At 36.9% G+C, this 7,440-nt stretch overlaps 1 long non-coding RNA gene across 2 annotated transcripts; it reads left to right on the top strand.

The window, feature by feature from the left end:
* Positions 1-2,274: 2,274 nt before the first annotated feature.
* LOC137946438 (uncharacterized) lies at positions 2,275-7,440 on the top strand. 2 transcript variants are annotated; one of them, XR_011111075.1, is made up of 5 exons: positions 2,275-2,389; positions 4,043-4,191; positions 4,428-4,509; positions 5,832-6,313; positions 7,100-7,440. It is a non-coding gene; the product is annotated as an uncharacterized lncRNA (long non-coding RNA). The 2 variants fall into 2 exon arrangements; XR_011111074.1 differs by having other exon boundaries at positions 4,349-4,509.

The raw sequence follows: 7,440 nt of genomic DNA, 5'->3' as shown, positions 1-7,440 counted from the left end.
AAAATTTAGAAGACACAACTGCAAGAACAACAAGTAAAAGGAAATTTGTGTTTAAATAAAAATTTGTCATTGATAGAATGGTCAAAGGAAAAATGATTTTTTTCAACAAGTTTTTTACTTGTAACAAAACAATCAGTCCCTTAAGAACATTTTTACCCTTTTTAAAATTACTCTAGTTGTCCAAAACTTACTCAAATAAGCTAATTTGGGAGCTCAAAACATAAAAACTAAGTTATACCTTTTGAAATCGTAGCTAGGCTCAAGAGGCAAATAAATTAGAAATTTTTCATCGTAAGTTAATTACAAATCCACTTCAACTTGTCATTTTCTTAGCATCTAAATTCTCGTTGTCTTGATTTGATTGTGAAGTTAAGTAGAAGGACGATTAATATTTATATAGAATAGATCATGATTGTTACAGCATCAATTATATTGTATCGAATACAAAATCGTAAACTTTACTCCAAATTAATGTCTTTGGCCCAAACATTTTAATAAGGGTGACCCATATTGTTTCAACAATTATGAACTAGAATCAAGTTTTTTTGTCTTGGTAAAATCATACATAGGAGTACTTGTGCACTCTTTGATGAATTATGTGTTATTGGAGACTCCCTTTAAGTTTCAACTTCCATGATTTTGTTGCTTATTTGTTTGCCTTCATAGGCCTTGTCTTCCATATTGGGATGTCATTATAACTTTGAGAAGCTCAAAAAGTCCTCTTTTGGTTATTTATACTTGAGCATGATTTTGCTTCTATATAAAATAATACACCCTGAATTGTTATGGAAGAATCTTGTAAGTTTCAACTCATTAAATACAAAGAAATTTTTAATCTTTTTATGTTGTTGTTCATTTTCTATTGGCCAACCAACATATAAGTAAAACATGATATAAATGGTGAAAATTACTTATTTCTTTTAATTAACTAAAAAGAAGAAGAAAACTCTTCCTATATCCCATAGGGTGCAAAAGAAGGATAAAGACTTATCATTGAGCCAAAGGTTTAGAAAATAAGTCCCTTCCCCTCCTCTCATTCTTTGTAGAAATAGAGGGGCAAGTGAGGTTTAACCGGTCCGATTCTATTCAAAAATGAACATAGGTTGCAAAAGAAGGATAAATACTTATCATTGAGCCAAAGGTTTAGAAAATAAGTCCCTTTCCCTCCTCTCATTCTTTGTAGAAATAGAGGGGCAAGTGAGGTTTAACCGGTCCGATTCTATTCAAAAATGACTAACCACAGAAATAGTGGGGCAAGTGAGGTTTAACGGGTCCGATTCTGTTCAAAAATGACTAACCACAGCATCAGATTTATTAACCAAATTACAAGCCCTAAGGGATTGTAAACGATAATAGATGTGAAATTTTTGCCCATGCTAACATCCCTTCTTGATCACATGCAGACTCGTTAGAGCAAATAGGAAAATGTATATTTTTTTATTTTTTTATAGCAGGATTGGGGCTTTTGGTTAGATTTAATGAGATAATAATTGAAGCTGGTTCTATTAGAAATATAACCGGCTAGTTTAGGAGACTTGTTACTTGTAACCAAACGACATGACCGAAAAGAATAATCTTTTCGTTTCCTGAATTTGAGCTGTCGTTTGATATTCCCAATAATCTTTTCCTTTCCAGTTCTTGACTGGGATATCTTACTTTTCTTCTCTGATACACATCAAACAATGATATTTTCATGATTCTTAAAGCAATGTACTTTGCCTTCTGAAAATGATTTCTTCTCCGCGTTGAACTTAGAAATTCAGTTTCGCAGGCAGCAGCACTGTTGGTCATTGCCTTGAGATTATCGAAAACGAGCAATTACCTAGAGAGTAGACAGTAGGATCCTTTTGGTTTTTTGCAATCATATTGTCGGCCGGACCTGTTAACTAAATGGGTTTAATGGAGATCATTGGTCTGGGAACCTGCAATCAAACTGATGCAGAAAAAGATACACCGAAGCTTACTCAGGAGCAATACAATAAAAAGCATTTCTGAGGAGAGAAAAAGCATTGCATCAACAATTCACCAGTATTAAGCAGTTGGTTACCACTTTGTGTTGCGTTCGAAGCCAGAGATTTGTTTGATTAGTTCTTTTTCACATCATATTGACTGAAACTGGACTGATTTGCAATTTTAGTTTTCATCTTCTTTTTTTTTTTTTTTTTGAATTATGAAATGAATGTCAGTCTCAGAAGAATTCTTGGTGATAAATATGGCTTTAATGAAAGGCAAGGCAAGAAAGATTACTGAAACATGACTCAGATTTAGTCTGTGATGAAACATCCCCAATAATTCATTCCACCCACTCGTCTTGTCCAATCCAATGGATTAAGAGAGCGGTGCCATGGCTCCTGCTGGGAACAGAAGAATCGACAAACTTACAACAAAGGTATTTGTTTGTCTTCTGTGATTTTCTCTCAACTCTCATCTGGTGCAGTCTGCAGTCATCGTCTCTCAGAGAGAGAAAGGTTAAAAGAGAAGAACATGGATGAGCCAGATACTTTTCTTTCTTAAACAACAAATGGGTATTCACTCTCACTCATTGGCACCTAATTGTCTAGGGGTTCCCTCCTTTTTATTCGCCTTAAAATCTTTTCAACTTACGGTCGTTTGGACCTGATTACAGTGACTGTGAGAGAGCTCCATCTTTATTCGGCTGCGAGGATGTTCTGCAGATTCTCTTTTTCTTCCTGTTTACTAAAGACCCAAACACATTGCACTTTCTTCTCGGTTGCAGTGGGTCACTGTTTGAGTTTCGTGAAATCTCGGGGTTTCAAAGTAACCCTGTGCCTTCATGTGTCTTATCACTTTAATTGATGCTGTCTGGAATGGTTCATTTTTAATGCCTTCCTGTCTTTTGAATTGTTTAATGCTCTTCAGCAAGTTTGCTTTGATTCTCTCTCCTTCTCGCTTGCCATGCTGTGTTGGGCCTGCTGGGTCAGCTTCTCCAGTAATATTAATAAGTCTTTATTCCTGTTTGGATGTGCGAGCCTGGAATGAAATTTGCTCCGTTAATCCCTTTTGTTTGCAGTTGTTTAGTTTCTGCTGACTTTGATTTTCTTTTTGCGGCGATTTTGCTTTTGCTTTTTTTTTTTTTTTTTTTTGCCCTTTTCCTTGGAGATGTCTTTCAAGAATAAACCTTTGCTTTCGGTTATGGATTGAATGCTGGTAAAGTGAAAATGTCGGAAAAGAAGCTAGTCTCCCTGCTAACTAAAGTGAAAGATTGTTAGGGTTTTGGACGAATTTGAGGATAAGAAAAACAGATGGAATATGCCTCAATCATGTTTTGTTCTCGTCGCGGGGTCGTTTTGCTTTTTGGAAATGACCCAAATGGAAGTAATCAGCTTTCGACATGGACCCTCTTCGGAGAGAAAATTTCTTTGTTGAAAAAAAACAAGCAGGAGAAATAGTTCTTCCGTTTGATGAATTGAATTCTTCTCTTGTTGCGCTTTCGCTTTCTTTGTTGCTATCAGAATGAGACCTTATTTTTCTTCATTTTCTGTAGGGGAGAGCAGTCTTTTCAAATATATATATGCTTATAACAGCAGTCATTTCTCCTTTCTTTAATTTCGTGGAGGAGAAGATTACTGGCATTCTGCTTAGCAATTTTAACCAATCCTTCCCTGGAACTTTCTGCTATCATCTTCTCTTGGACGAAAGCAATCATCCTTCTTTGTAATAAAACAAGAACAAGGGCATGGTTTTTTTTCCATGCAAGCTGGCAACCAATTTTTACGATAAACAGGAAGCGTATCATGGTATTTCTGTAGAGACCTCACTTGCTGGTTGATTTTGCACGAATTAGATTCAGAGAGGCTTTCACCTTCTTTCTCTGGCGTACTTATTGTCATTGTTGACAAAGGACCCTGAATCTATTTGGGGCTGAAAGTTGATAACCCTTTATCCTGCAATAATTGCTCTCCCACTTTCATTATCGATTTCTTGTATCATCATATGAATACATCGACATTGATTTTGAATTTGTTTGTGCCTCATGAACATCTGGCATCATTTTTTACCAAGTCTCTTATGCTTCTGGCAGAAATTCGTGGGTTCCTTCACTTGAAATCTTATAATGTTCAAAATCAGAATTCAAGGAGTGAATTTTTTGTCTGGCTCCAGTTATGCGCTCAGACTGTTTTGCTTCGCTTTCCTGTCTGGAAATCATGGTGGCTGTGGCTACTCGTACCTGTAAGCTTACCAACCCTGGTCCCTGTTCATATTTCTAAATCCTTGAATTGTTGTCTGTGGGAGTGACATTCTTATTGACTTTGAAATGTTGTTTATAAACCTGTTATGTACCCATGCTTTGCAGCCTTTGGTTTTTAATTTATATCCTCCATGGCAGCTTTTCCTTTTATATGTGGTGGGATGTATGTAGGCCAAGCCTCCTTTTCCTTTTGACAAATGCCCAAATGGGTTTTCAGATCTTGCTTTTTACCAGAGGCTCCAAACTACCCAGCAGCCATGCCAATTACAAATTTACCCATGTTCTTGTAACATCATAAGGTGTGACACTTTTACTTCTCTGTTTTCTTTCCCCTTTTCCACTTTTTCTCTTCTCTGTTTTGTTACTTTTCTTTTTCTAGAGATAATTAGTATGATGCTTAAACAGGCAGACATGATGTCTAAAGCATGCAAGTCTATAATGGAAAGCACTGATAATTATGCAATAACAGTTGAGTTCAATTTATTTAAGCATTTCTCAGAGGAACAACTGGTTTGTCATCCTCTCGTGGTAGTGAGATTGCATTTTCAAAAGCCTGAGTGATTACAAAGAGACAGACTAGTTCTCTGAAACCCTCTGAAGTTTTGTTATCAAACTTGTAGATTACGAGTTCCGGTCCAGTTTAAGGGCTAGAGATGTCTTTCTACACTGTTACCGTCAACTTTTCTTGGAGGAGCTCGTTTGAAAATGTGGTGATGTGAAGATGACAGAAAAAGATGATAGAACAAATAGCTATGGTATTCTGGAAATTTCATGAAATGGTGATAGCACTGTATACACCCTGGTGTCACTTTGAAATTTTTAGGTTTGTCAGTATGTCTTTTGTGTACTAATTTTGTGCCAATTCTTGATGGGAGCTGACATAAAGCTCCCGTTTATTGCCTGAACATCAATCTCATGGCTCTTCTGAATATCATTTCATTTTCGTCCCTTTGTGATGGTGTGGGACCGTATAGACCAGATGCTTTCGTTATTATTTGGTACATTTTTTGCCTTTGGTGTTTCATTCCCAAGTCCCTGTAGTTCTTTCATGCTCACTGCAGTTGAAGGTATCACTTGGGTTTGATTATGCATTTGCGGTCTTCATTTATTTCTTTTCTGATGATGTTCTTCATTTCTTGTTGGTCTTTGCATACCAATATGTCAAGGAAGTATCTCTCGAATGCATCAATCTCTGAAAGTGTCCATTTTTCTTTATATACTTGGATTGTGAGTGCTCAAAATGCATATAATCCTCTCTGTGAGTGATGAATGACAATTCTCTTCTGGTTTGAACCGCTAATTTTGTCTTTCTATGTTTTCATTTCCCAAGCCTGTGGTCAGTGACTGATGTCTTTGTCTCTTCATTGGTTTTTGGGTTTTTCTAACCAATGCATTTGCATTTTGTAGTTTTTTCCGTACTGATTTGTTTTCTTGGAAAGAGCAGTAAAAGAAAACTGTATTCTTTTCAACTTTTTCCTTTTCATATTTTCACTTTAGGTTTCTTGATTTCCAATGATTTTCAGATTGAAACTCAGCGTCTAAAAAAATGTTGTGTGACATACTCTGATTGTTAGTTTTTCCTTTTATTTTTCCATTGATTAATGAATATCTCTGGTTGCAGGTGAGTGCAGATCATCGAGCAGACAGTTTCAAGATCAAGAGTTTATATATGGAAACATCTAGAGTTTTTTATGTCTATATATGAAAACATCTCCTGACTAGTGAAGTTGAAACAGAAAGACTGAGATACCGCAAGAAGTGCTCCACTATCCCAACTCGGATTCAAGAATTATGAATGACTTGAATTCGGAACAACCAAAGCCATGGGATTTTTACAGTAGCGCCAATCCTAGTCCTTCACAAGCAGTATCAGACAGGGAGGCACCTTGGAGGGATTTTGGCACTTCTGTGAATGCAATCTCATTCGGATTTGTAGCCACAGCATTGTTAATATCACTGTTTCTAATAATGGCAATTTTTGAACATTTATTAAAGCCAAGATCATCTTTCTCTCCAACTCAGGAAGTCGATGAAGGAGCATTGGAGTCTGGGACTTCTCGGGCTCAAATGCATATACTCGAGAAACTCAGCAATCAAAAGCCTGTAAGTTCAGCTTTCTGATCTTCTTTCTTCAGGATCCACCTTTGAAATTGCTCATTTCTTCACCCGTTTGTTCCGCCATATCTGCGCCTCTGAGATGCAGAGGGTTTCTCATTTCCACAAAACCGGAGGGTTTAGTGGACAGCTCAATCTCATTTGGAACGATTACATGACTGTCCATAGTGGAAACCCCTTAGGCCATCCTTCTCAGGTCTATCAAGTTGTTTGAGAATCTTAGCCTAGAACAAAGAGATGCTCTGAAGTAGAAGCTATTTCTTTATGAAGCTTCATCCAATTCCGGATACCCTTCTGCCCCACTTTTCATAACACAGGATTTTGAATGCCACGAGCGGTATTTGTGAATCTGTGCTTTCTATCCTATTTTACAGAGGAAAGAGCCAAGCCCAGCAGTACATAGATGCAACTGGTTTACCAGTCATTTTTGCAGTGTAATGGAGAAGAAGAAACTTTCTGTTGCCTTACCATTCTTTGCTTCTTTGTTAGGGCATATAGATATTTGAGTCCCCACCAAAACACTCATCCATTGTTTTCTTCCATATTCTCCATCAAAACCTTACTAAAAATTTGCCCGGCACTTGTGAATTGAAAACTTTACATGTGTTGAAACTTAGGATTCTGTGATGTATAATCATAGTAGAAAAGGATTAAGAGGTAAGAAGAAGAAGAAGAAGAAAGAGTTGTGGAGAGAAGGTTATAATAGTTATTAAAAATTACCCGGTATTCTTATGTTTGAATAAATATTTTAATGTTTGTTAGCTTTGTTGATAGGTGGCAGGCTCATATTCGTGGGACTTCGCAGTTTTGATGCCAGGGCAAGAGTACCCAACATTCATTGCACAACCTGCTCCTCTGGTCTGCCCTAGAGAAGGGGTAGATTGGCCTTCCCATGAAGATGGTTTCACTTCACACTCTCTCAACCATATATGAATTTATGTAATTATCCTTGAACGGTTATATCTTCTCTTTGTAAGTTTCCCAAATTACAGCTGCAGAATCACCATGAGAGGGTGATTGAGGGAACTCACCAATTGCCCTAATTCTGCAAATCACTTTTTTGTTTTTCACCACATTTGTGAGGGAGATTTCTACTCGTATCCAAATTTGTCTTC

The sequence above is a fragment of the Aristolochia californica genome, unplaced genomic scaffold, assembly GCF_029961685.1.
Source record: "Aristolochia californica isolate CCGP_79_NKW_82.1479 unplaced genomic scaffold, dmAriCali1.0.hap1 SCAF_12, whole genome shotgun sequence".
Lineage (NCBI taxonomy): Eukaryota > Viridiplantae > Streptophyta > Magnoliopsida > Piperales > Aristolochiaceae > Aristolochia > Aristolochia californica.
This window is presented reverse-complemented; position numbering and strand designations above follow the sequence as displayed.